Source organism: Kogia breviceps, chromosome 2 (genome assembly GCF_026419965.1).
Source record: "Kogia breviceps isolate mKogBre1 chromosome 2, mKogBre1 haplotype 1, whole genome shotgun sequence".
Lineage (NCBI taxonomy): Eukaryota > Metazoa > Chordata > Mammalia > Artiodactyla > Physeteridae > Kogia > Kogia breviceps.
The window spans coordinates 65594895-65607911 of record NC_081311.1 but is presented as its reverse complement, the minus strand read 5'-3'; the positions used below and the strand labels follow the sequence as shown (position 1 = coordinate 65607911).

The following is a 13017-nucleotide window of genomic DNA, read 5'->3' as shown; positions in this document are numbered from 1 at the left end:
TTCAGAAGGACAAAACCCAAATCCTTACTATGATCTACATTCTGGCCATTTGTAAACTCTTTTACCTGTCTCCCACACTCCCCCCAAATCAGTTGGCCTCTCAAGCAATCAGGTCCTCCTCAAAGTGCCCTATCAAGAGGCTTTCCCTGACCACCCCAACCCCCACCCTCTCCCACTCTGTCCCCTCACTGCCCATTATAATTCTTCAGAAAATTTATAGAGCCTGACATTTTTTATTTGTTCATATATGTTTATTGCATCCTTCTAATACTAAAATGTAAACTCCATGAAAACAGGAAATGTGGTTTGTTCTCCCTCACTCAGAACAATCACAAAGTAGTTGTTCAATAAATATTTCTTATATTAATGGCTTAATGAATGGGGTAGTTGAACAGAGGGACGTTTTAATATCTATATTTTCAATTGCCTGAATATGTTAATAATGAGCACGTATTACTTCTGTAAATTTGTTTAAAATAAGAATAAACTCATGGGACTTCCCTGGTGGTACAGTCATTAAGAATCCGCCTGCCAATGCAGGGGACATGGGTTCAAGCCCTGGTCTGGGTAGATCCCACATGCCACAGAGCACCTAAGCCTGTGCCCCACAACTACTGAGCCTGCACTCTAGAGCCCACGAGCCACAACTACTGAAGCCCACGTGCCTACAGCCTGTGCTCCGCAACAAGGGAAGCCACTGCAACGAGAAACCCGCGCACCACAACGAAGAGTAGCCCCCACTTGCCACAACTAGAGAAAGCCCACTCACAGCAATGAAGATCCAACAGAGCCAAAAATAAATAAATAAATAAAATTTTATTTTAAAAAAAAAGAATACACTCATGATAAGAGCCTTGTTTGGAGATAGAAGTTAAGCACTTATACTTGGAAACAAAACCTTATACAAAATTACATTGTGAAAAATATCCATTTCTTAATTAAATCTTGAATTCTAATAAAAAAATATTTGGTTAACATTTTCACAAGCAAACATGGAAGATCCCTATTGCAGAGGAAGAAAGAAAAAAAAAAAAAAAAAACTTTCATCCAGTATTTAAAATAGAAAACCTGAAACTCTTATTGAAAGCTAGGCTGGTGCATGTCAACAAATAGCCGCGGCTTTTAACAAATATGCACCACATCTTTGACAACGGACTATACATAATCCTTCCTGCTCTGCAGTCCCTGGAAATTCTGCTTGTTTATTTATTTTTTTTTATTTTTATTTTTTTCTTTTTGTGGTACGTGGGCCTCTCACTATTGTCGCCTCTCTCGTTGTGGAGCACAGGCTCCAGACACACAGGCTCAGCAGCCATGGCTCACGGGCCTAGCCGCTCCACAGCACATGGGATCTTCCTGGACCGGGGCACGAACCTGTGTCCCCTGCATCGGCAGGCGGACTCTCAACCACTGTGCCACCAGGGAAGCCCTTGCTTGTTTATTATTAATGGAGCATTAAGTATTCGTTTATTTGGTTATCTGGACCCAGTTCTTAGCCAGGAACTAAGAAAGAACTTACAAGCTCTGGGGGAAATATGTGGATGAAAATTGTTTTTGTCTGCTCTGCTATTCCCTTCCCCTGTCCAAAAGACCCTCTCCTTTATCCTAATTTGCTTTATTCCCATATTCACAACCCAGGCTGGAGTTCCTTGCAGCAAGCCTTTATTTCCTTTCTTGGAAAATGAGAATAACCATATTATCCTATAAGATTATATGAAGTTTAAATAATATAAAGTGTTTTTTAAGATGCATAACATGACACAAATATTGGATGCCATTTAATGTGTGTTTTCTAGTCCATCCCCCATGGAATCCTTGTCAAAGATGTTCTCTCTGGGTCTACCCATATCTTGGTCTTAGGGTCCCCTGTGCTAAATGTGATGAAGTCAATTAACAAAGCACATTCTATGTGCTTTACAAGCAGTCAAGTAGGGCCATGTGTCTTTACCATGCATTACGTAAAGATGATAATAAGTCTGATTTATTACATGGGTTTTCACATATTCCAAAAGACAGATATCTCACTATTATCAATCTAATTTATATATCGAGTTAAAAGATACTTGCCCAGATTAAGATAAATTATAGCACCTTGTTTAAAACATTTGTCTAAAACGAACAATAAGAATCATTGTCTAAAATGTTCCTTCAGAATTTATTTTAAGTGCCACAATTCATGACGCTTCCCACTGAACATTCCTCTATTATTGTTTAGATCCTCCAAGCACCAAATGTTTTCCATAGAATAGCCTGAGCTTTGAAATTAAAATGAGCATTCCAGAAATGCTTCGTTCCTTATAATAAATGCCAGAGAAGTAAGAAATGTGAAAAGAACACTGTATAAGAACATTGTGCTTCCATCAAAAAAATGCAATTGCAACTTGTTCAAGTTTAACCTGTCTTCTTTTTAAATACCCCAACATACAATAGTTATTTAATACTGATTAAACTAAAGTCATGATGCTTTCAATGATTCATTTTATTTCAGAATGTAAATATGGCTTGGTAAGCCTGTAGGGAAAAAAAAGAAAGCTAAAACTTTTTTTTACCTCAAATCACCTATGGGGATCTAACCAACTCCCATAGGTGACTGTGACTCCTGAAAGTAGATGATTCTCACCAAGGGCTGGAGGGTGCCTATGTTATTTGAAAAAAATCTCCCATCTCTTCAAGGAATACCAGCAAACAGTAAAATTAGCCCTGAAGTTATTTTGTAAAGTAATTTATATTTCTTTTTTCAATACAAAATCAGTTATATTTTTACAAAGAACACAAAAACTTTAGCTGGAATTTACAGCAAAGATTATTCTAATGTAGGCTCCAAGCCCATATCTTTCTTTTATCACTGTGTACAACTGATTCCTTTCCCTCTTTATCAGACCTTAGGGGGTCCCTCTAATATGGATAATCTTTGACTTCAGGTGTGCATCTCTTAAAGAACTTGGGTTTATTCACTTTTCTTCAGTGTATAAATCTGTATTAGGCTTCATCATAGATACAGAATGAGCTCCCCGCTGAAGTAGTCCTAAATTAGAGACTTTGAGTAATATAAAAAGAAGAAATTCCCTACTTTATTCATTCTGCACATGTATAATTCCATAAAACTAGGTGTATTTTAATGGTATATAATATTTATATATTGAAATTTAGAGTACCAAAAAATAAAAGGGTTTTCTAATCTTTCCTAATTCAAGTGTGCTTCCCTAGTTCCTCCAAACATACTGAAAATTAAGTTGTCCAAAAGACCCTTCTTCAAGTCATTGATAATTTCAACTGTTCCTTATTTCCTACAAAAGCAACTTTCACTGTGTTAACAAAAGTACTGGGAAAGACTGAAGTGTTGAGAACCCAGAAAATGCATATCCTTCGATTAACATTCAGCACTCCCCCAAAACCAATTTTCTCTTATTTCCTTTTAAGCCAATAAACATTTATTGAGCACATATCATGTTCAAAACAATATCCTAGCCATTTAGAAAATAAAGATAAGGAAGCTTCAGTATGGTGATATGAAGAGTACACAACTAGCTGCAATATAAAAGGCAGAATAACTGTTTAAACTTATAAGTAAAAAGAAAGTGCTGAAGAGATGATAAACATTCACAAGGATTAAGTAGGGCTTCCAAAAAGAGCCATTAAAGACAGATGGTTTTCTGGCATGAGAGATAGAGGGGAAGGCGAGCCAGGTGAAGGGGACCATGTACAAAGGGGAAGAGATGGAAATTATTTTTGTCTGAGAGTAGCAGATAGTCAAGTTTGGCAGACTACAGGGTAAAAACAGGAAACTGGGTCACATATAAGGCTAGGAAGTAGGTGGTAGCTTAAATACAAAAAGTGGTCAAAGTCAAGGAAAGAGTTAATATTCAATTTAATAGGCAATAGGCACTTCACACAGCATACCCAAACTGGAAACCTTCTTCCACCAACCTGCCTTTCTTCCATCTGTTTCTTACCTCAGGCACTGACACCTCTAGCCTAAAGCAGAAACCCAGAGGTCATCTGGGCTACTCTCTCTCTCTCATCCTCCTCTCCAGGTTCTTTATATTGTCTCTTTAAAAGCTTTGTTGCTGGGGGACCTTCAAGATGGTGGAGGAATAAGACGTGGAGATAACCTTACTCCCCACAAATACATCCACATGTGGAACACCTCCTACAGAACACCTACTGAACGCTGGCAGAAGACCTCAGACTTCCCAAAAGGCAGGAAACAGATGCCTTCAGGCACCCTACATGCAGAGGCAGGGCCAAATCCAAAGTTGAACCCCAGGAGCTGTGCAAACAAAGAAGAGAAAGGGAAATTTCTCCCACCAGCCTCAGAAGCAGCGGATTAAATCTCCACAATCAACTTGATGTAGCTTGCATGTCTGGAATACCTGAATAGACAAGGAATCATTCCAAAATTGAGGTGGTGGACTTTGGGAGCAACTGTAGACTTGGGGCTTGCTTTCTGCATCTAATTTGTTTTTGGTTTTATCTTTATCTACATTTAGTATTTAGAGCTTACTATCATTGGTAGATTTGTTTATTGATTTGATTGCCCTTTTCCTTTTTTTATATAAATTTTTTTTCCTTTTTCTCTTTTTGTGAGTATCTATGGGTATGCTTCTTTCTGTGATTTTGTCTGTATAGCTTTGCTTTTACCATTTGTCCTGGGTTCTGTCCGTTTATTGTTTTTTTGTTTGTTTGTTTTTAGTATAGTTTTTAGCACTTGTTATCATTGGTGGATTTGTTCATCAGTTTGGTTGCTCTCTTTTTTCTTCCTTTCTTTTTTTATGACTTTAATTTTTTAATTTTCATAATATTTTTATTTTAATAACTTTATTTTATATTATTATTTGTTTCTTTCTTTCTTTTTCTTCTCCCTTTTCTTCTGAACCATGTAGTTCACAGGGTCTTGGTGCTCCACCCTGCTGTCAGGCCTGAGCCTCTGAGGTGGGAGAGCCAAGCTCAGGACATCGGTCCAGCAGAGAACTCCCGGCCCCACATAATATCAAACAGTGAAAGCTCTCCCAGAGATCTCCATCTCAACGCTAAGACCCAGCACCACTCAACGATCAGCAAGCTACAGTGCTGCACATCCTATGCAAAACAACTAGCAACACAGTAACACAACCCCACCCATTAGCAGAGAGGCTGCCTAAAATCATAATAAGGTCACAGACACCCCAAAACACAACACCACATGCGGTGCTGCCCAAAAGAAAGAAAAGATCCATCTTCATCCACCAGAACACAAGCCCCAGTCACCATACAGGATAAATCCAAGGAGAAACAAGCTAAGACACATACTAATCAAACTATCAAAAATTAAACACAAAGAAAAAATATTAAAAGCAGCAAAGGAAAAGCAACAAATAACATACAAAGGAATTCCCATAAGGTTAACAGCTGACCTTTCAGCAGAAACTCTGCAAGCCAGAAGGGAGTAGCAGGACATATTTAAACTGATGAAGGAGAAAAACCTACAACCAAGATTACCCAGCAAGGATCTCATTCAGATTTGATGGAGCAATTAAAACCTTTACAGACAAGCAAAAGCTAAGAGAATTCAGAACCACCAAACCAGCTTTACAACAAATGCTAAAGGAACTTCTCTACGCAAGATACACAAGAGAAGGAAATGACCTACAATAACAAACCCAAAACAATTAAGAAAATGGTCATAGGAACATACATATCGATAATTACCTTAAATGCAAATGGATTAAATGCTCCAACCAAAAGACACAGACTGGCTATATGGATACAAAAACAAAACCTGTATATACACTGTATACAAGAGACCCACTTCAGAACTAGGGACACATACAGACTGAAAGTGAGGGGATGGAAAAAGATATTCCATGCAAATGGAAATCAAAAGAAAGCTGGAGTAGCAATTCTCAAATCAGAAAAAAATAGATTTTTAAATAAAGACTATTACAAGAGACAAAAAAGGACACTACATAATGATCCAGGGGTCAATCCAAGAAGACAATATAACAATTGTACATCTTTATGCACCCAACATAGGAGCACCTCAATACATAAGGCAAAAGCTAACAGCCATAAAAGGGGAAATCAACAGTAACAAAATCATAGTAGGGGACTTTAACACCCCACTTTCACCAATGGACAGATCATCCAAAATGAAGATAAATAAGAAAACATAAGCTTTAAATGATACATTAGACAAGATGCACTTAATTGATGTTTATAGGATATTCCATGCAAAAACCACAGAATACACATTTTTCTCAAGTGCTCATGGAACATTTTCCAGGGTAGATCATACCCTGGGTCACAAATCAAGTCTTAGTAAATTTAAGAAAACTGAAATCATATCAAGTATCTTTTCTGACCACAATGTTATATACCTAGATATCAATTACAGGAAAAAATTTGTAAAAAATGCAAACATATGGAGGCTAAACAATACACTACTAAATAACTAAGAGATCACTGAAGAATTCAAAGAAGAAATCAAAAATACCTAGAAGCAAATGACAATGAAAACACGATGACCCAAAACCTATGGGATGCAGCAAAAGCAGTTCTAAGAGGGAAGTTTATAGCAATACAATCCTACCTTAAGAAACAAGAAACATCTCAAATAAACAACCTAAACTTACACCTAAAGCAATTAAAGAAAGAAGAACAAAAAAACCCCAATTTTAGCAGAAGGAAAGAAATCATAAAGATCAGATCAGAAATAAATGAAAAAGAAATGAAGGAAACAATAGCAAAGATCAATAAAAGTAAAAGCTGGTTCTTTTAGAAGATAAATAAAATTGATAAACCATTAGCCAGACTCATCAAAAAACAAAGGGAGAAGACTCAAATCAATAGAATTAGAAATGAAAAAGGAGATGTAACAACTGACACTGCAGAAATACAAAAGATTATTAGAGATTACCACAAGCCACTCTATGCCAATAAAATGGACAACCTGGAAGAAATGGACAAATTCTTAGAAATGCACAACCTTCCAAGACTGAACCAGGAAGAAACAGAAAATATGAACAGACCAATCACAAGCACTGAAATTGAAACTGTGACTAAAAATCTTCCAATAAACAAAAGGCCAGGACCAGATGGCTTCACAGGCAAATTCTATCAAACATTTAGAGAAGAGCTAACACCTATCCTTCTCAAACACTTCCAAAATACAGCAGAGGATGGATCACTCCCAAACCCATTCTATGAGGCCACCATCACCCTGATACCAAAACCAGACAAAGATGTCACAAAGAAAGAAAACTACAGGACAATATCACTGATGAACATAGATGCAAAAATCCTCAACAAAATGCTAGCAAAGAGAATCCAACAGCACATTAAAAGGATCATACACCATGATCAAGTGGGGTTTATCCAAGGAATGCAAGGATTCCTCAATATATGCAAATAAATCAATGTGATACACCATATTAACAAACTGAAGGAGAAAAACCATATGATCATCTCAATATATGCAGAGAAAGCTTTCTACAAAATTCAACATCCATTTATGATAAAAACCCTCCAGAAAGTAGGCATAGAGGGAACTTTCCTCAGTATAATAAAGGCCATATATGACAAACCCACAGCCAACATCATCCTCAATGGTGAAAAACTGAAACCATTTCCACGAAGATCAGGAACAAGACAAGTTTGCCCACTCTCACCACTATTATTCAACATATTTTGGAAGTTTTAGTCACAGCAATCAGAGAAGAAAAAGAAATAAAAGGAATCCAAATCAGAAAAGAAGAAGTAAAACTGTCACTGGTTGCAGATGACATGATACTATACATAGAGAATCCTAAAGATGCCACCAGAAAACTATGAGTGTTAATCAATGAATTTGGTAAGGTTGCAGGATACAAAATTAATGCACAGAAATCTCTAGCATTCCTATACACTAATGATGAAAAATTTGAACGTGAAATTAAGAAAACACTCCCATTTACCATTGCAACCCAAAGAATAAAATATTTAGGAATAAACCTACCCAAGGAGACAATAGACCTGTATGCAGAAAAGTATAAGACACTGATGAAGGAAATTAAAGATGATACAAACAGATGGAGAGATATACCTTCTTCTTGGATTGGAAGAAACAGCACTGTGAAAATGACTATAATACCCAAAGCAATCTAAAGATTCAATGCAATCCCTATCAAACTACCACTGGCATTGTTCACAGAACTAGTACAAAATATTTCACAATTTGTATGGAAACACAGAAGACCCCAAATAGCCAAAGCAATCTTGAGAAAGAAAAAGGGAGCTGGAGGAATCAGGCTCCCAGACTTCAGACTATACTACAAAGCTACAGTAATCAAGGCAGTATGGTACTGGCACAAAAACAGAAATATAGATCAATGGAACAGGATAGAAATCCCAGAGATAAACCCACGCACATATGGTCACCTTATCTTTGATAAAGGAGGCAAGAATATGCAGTGGAGAAAAGACAGCCTCTTCAATAAGTGCTGCTGGGAAAACTGGACAGGTACATGTAAAAGTATGAAATTAGAACACTCCCTAACACCGTACACAAAAATAAACTCAAAATGGATTAAAGACCTAAAAGGCCAGACACTATCAAACTCTTAGAGGAAAACATAGGCAGAACACTCTGACATAAATCACAGCAAGATCCTTTATGACCCGCCTCCTAGAGAAATGAAAATAAAAACAAGAATAAACAAATGGGGCCTAATGAAACTTAAAAGCTTTTCCACAGCAAGGGAAACCATAAACAAGATGAAATGACAACCCTAAGAATGGGAGAAAATATTTGCAAATGAAGCAACTGACAAAGTATTAATATCCAAAATTTACAAGCAGCTCATGCAGCTCAATAACAAAAAGCCAAACAACCTAATCCAAAAATGGGCAGAAGATCTAAATAGGCATTTCTCCAAAGAAGATATACAGATTACCAAGAAACACATGAAAGAATGCTCAACATCATTAATCATTAGAGTAATGCAAATCAAAACTACAATGAGATATCATCTCACACCAGTCAGAATGGCCATCATGAAAAAATCTACAAACAATAAATGCTGGAGAGGATGTGGAGAAAAGGGAACCCTCTTGCACTGTTGGTGGGAATGTAAATTGATACAGCCACTATGGATAACAATATGGAGGTTCCTTAAAAAACTACAAATAGAACTACCTACAACCCAGCAATCCCACTACTGGGCATATACCCTGAGCAAACCATAATTCAAAAAGAGTCATGTACCAAAATGTTCATTGCAGCTCTATTTACAATAGCCAGGACATGGAAGCAACTTAATTGTCCATTGATGGATGAATGGATAAAGAAGATGTGGCACATATATACAATGGAATATTACTCAGCCATAAAAAGTAATGAAATCGAGTTATTTGTAGTCAGTTGGATGGAGCTAGAGTCTGTCATACAGAGTGAAGTAAGTCAGAAAGAGAAAAACAAATACCGTATGCTAACACATATATATGGAATCTAAGAAAAAAAAGGTCATGAAGAACCTAGGGGGAAGACAGGAATAAAGACACAGACCTACTAGAGCATGGACTTGAGGATATGGGGAGGGGGAAGGGTAAGCTGTGACAAAGTTAGAGAGTGGCATGGACATATATACACTACCAAACATAAAATAGATAGTAAGCAGCCACATAGCACAGGGAGCATAGCTCGGTGCTTTGTGACCACCTATAGGGGTGGGATAGAGAGTGTGGGAGGGAGGAAGATGCAAGAGGGAAGAGATATGGGGACATATGTGTATATATAACTGATTCCCTTTGTTATAAAGCAGAAACTAACACACCATTGTAAAGCAATTATACTCCAATAAAGATATTAAATTTAAAAAAAGAAATGCAGTATCTTGCAAATCAGGGTTGAGAATGCAAATTGTTTCCTAAAAGAAAAAACTCATGAAAATCACTAACCACATTTGTTAACCCTTTACTTGCAGAGCACTCAGTACTATAATAATATATATATGCATATATATATATGCACAATATATATGTACACACAGATGACCCTTAAACAACATGAGTCTGAACTGCAATCAACTTATACATGGATTTGTTTAAATAGTAAATACTACAGTACTACACTATCCGAGGCTGGTTGAATCTGCAGCTGAGGAACTGTGGATACTTAGGAACCATGGATGCAGAGAACCAACTGTAAGCTATATGCAGATTTTTAATTGTGTATAGAGCCTGTGCCCGTAACCCCCACATTGTTCAAGGGTCAACAGTATATCCAAACTCAGCTATAACAAAGTTAAGCAGCTTTCCCAGAGATAAAAATTATGCCTAGATTATAACAAAATGTGTCCTGGTTCCAAACACCCTATAGGAGAAGCACTAGCTCTTGAAAAATCTCATTTCTCAGGCCATGCTTCCTAGTGTCCCAAAGCCATTTCTGGGTGGAACAAAATCACCTGGCATGAGACTAACCACAGGCTTGGAGAGGGAAGGGAGTGGGTGTGGCTAGACCTAAGTCGAAGTATGGGAGAGGCAGATCTTCTTCAGAAGAAATGCACTGGTCACACAAGACAATCACTCTTGAGAATCCCCTTCAAGGACTCAGTTGCAGAGCAATGATATGAGTATCAGTTTCGAAACTCCTGGTGACTTCACCACTTAAGCACCACTCAGCACGTAGCTAGAGATATAGGGCAGTGGTTTTCAACTCTGGCTACCCAAGGTTGCAGCTTAAAAGTTGAGATTTACAGTCTCCTACACCAGCCTCTCAAACTATAAAGTGATACAAATCACCTGGGATCTTATTACACCATAGATTTTGAGTCAATGGATCTGGGACAGGGTTCTGCATTTTTAGGAGTTCCCACATGAGCCTTATGGTGGCAGTCCATGGACAAAACTTTGGTGGCAGCAAGGTCCTACTCTAGTGACTGTCAATAGAATCATCTGGGAGGCTTTCAAAAATACTGTTAACGGTGTCCTGCTCCAGAGATTCTGATTTGATCGGCCTTAGCTGTAGCCTAGGGGGTATCCGGATGTTTATAACTTCCTCAAGTGATGCCTTTTTGCAGCTAAGGTTGAGAAGCACTGGTACAGGTAATTGTAAGTGTAAACTTCTTCATGTGATGTAACACCACATAGGAATTTCAGACTTGTGCATTATGAATTTATTTCCTCATTTCCACTTCCTCCACCTTAAGCTGAGACCACCAAAACGAAGCATGCCATGGGTACTCAAAATCCTGGTGTCCACCATAAACTAATTCATACGTGGATCCATAATGCTATCTAGTGGTAGATTGCTGGATAAAAGACAGGTGCAGAACGTAGCTCCAAGACCTCTCAGCTGCAGTCGTTTTCCTAGAGCTGCTACTAATAGCCCATCTCGGACCCAGAAGAACTAACTGAGCATATTACAAACAGAGCTGATGAAGGAGGTTACCCACCACCCCCCGGGGAATTCCTTGTAAATTTATTCAAGACAGACACCACCAAACCCCATTAAAAAGGCAAAGAAGGGACACCATTCTGGGGCAAGCCTTGCTCCAAGATGCAGAACCATGATCACCACTGGCTGATATAATTGCCAGCACAGCAGTTCTCACATTGTAATCATCTGGGAGCTTTTAAAATTACTGCCTGGTCCTATTCCCAAAGGTTCTCATTTAATTGGTTTCCTGTGTAGCTTGGGCACTGGGATGTTTAAAAGCTCCCCCAGGTGAATTTAATGTGCAGCCAGGGTTAAAAACCACTGGGCAAACAGGATCTCAACAGTAAGAGGAATTTTCTGAGTTGCCTAGTTAGCCCTCTTCCCCCAAATGAGGCTTCTGTGTCTCTCACAGCGCTTAGCCACAAACCACAATTTATCTCACAAGGCCTCTCAACTGTGTGTGGGAAAGTGCCCATTTCTTACCCCTCCTTAACCAGTGTAAGTAGAGTATCTCCAAGAGAAAATGGTCAGTCTGGAGCAGGGATCTGCAAATTAAATACCAAGAGCCAAATCTTGCCACTTGCTTGTTTCTGTAATTAGAGTTTTATTGGAACACAGCCACATCCATATGTTTATATATTGTCTGTGGCTTCTTTCAAACTACAATAGCAAGTATCGGGTTGGCCAAAAGGTGTGTTCGGGTTTTTTCCGTAAGATGGCTCTAGTAGCACTTCGTTGTCTTTAACTTCATTCAAAACAATTTTGTTAGATTGTATGTGACAGCTGTCATATCAGCATGAATTTTTAAAAAGACTTATCAAAATTGGTGAATTATTGTGTAGCCATTTTAATACTGAAGATAGAAGAAAAAAGGCAACATTTTCAGCTTGTTATGCTTTATTATTTCAAGAAAGGTAAAAACGCAACTGAAACGCAAAATAAAAGATTTATGCAGTGTATGGAGAAGGTGCTGTGAATGATCAAACATGTCAAAAGTGGTTTGCGAAGTTTTGTGATGGAGATATTTCGCTGGAAGATGCTCCATCGTCGGGTAGACCAGTTGACAGCGATCAAATCGAGACATTAATTGAGAACAATCAACGTTATACCACGTGGGAGATACCAGACATACTCAAAATATCCAAAACAAGCATTGAAAATCATTTGCACCAGCTTGGTTATGTTCATTGCTTTGATGTTTGGGTTCCACATAAGTTAAGCAAAAAAAACCTTCTTGACCGTATTTCCTTATGCGATTCTCTACAAACGTAATGAAAACATTCCATTTTTAAAACAAATTGTGACCAGTAATGAAAAAGTGGATACTGTACAATAGTGTTGAATGGAAGAGATCGTGAGTCAAGCAAAATGAACCACCACCAACCACACCAAAGGCCGGTCTTCATCCAAAGAAGGTGATGTTGTGTATATGGTGGGACTGGAAAGGAGTCTTCTATTATGAGCTCCTTCTGGAAAACCAAACAATTAATTCCAACAAGTACTGCTCCCAAGTAGAACAACTGAAAGTAGCACTCCACGAAAACCGTCCAGAATTAGTCAACAGAAGACACATAATCTTCCATCAGGATAACGCAAGACTGCATGTTTCTTAGATGGTCACACAA

The 13017-nt window shown here is 38.0% G+C and overlaps 1 protein-coding gene across 3 annotated transcripts in view; it reads right to left on the bottom strand.

Annotated features, from left to right (window-relative positions):
• CTNNA3 (catenin alpha 3) overlaps positions 1–13017 on the bottom strand; it is a 1725986-nt gene that overhangs the window by 1610943 nt on the left and 102026 nt on the right. The window lies entirely within an intron of this gene.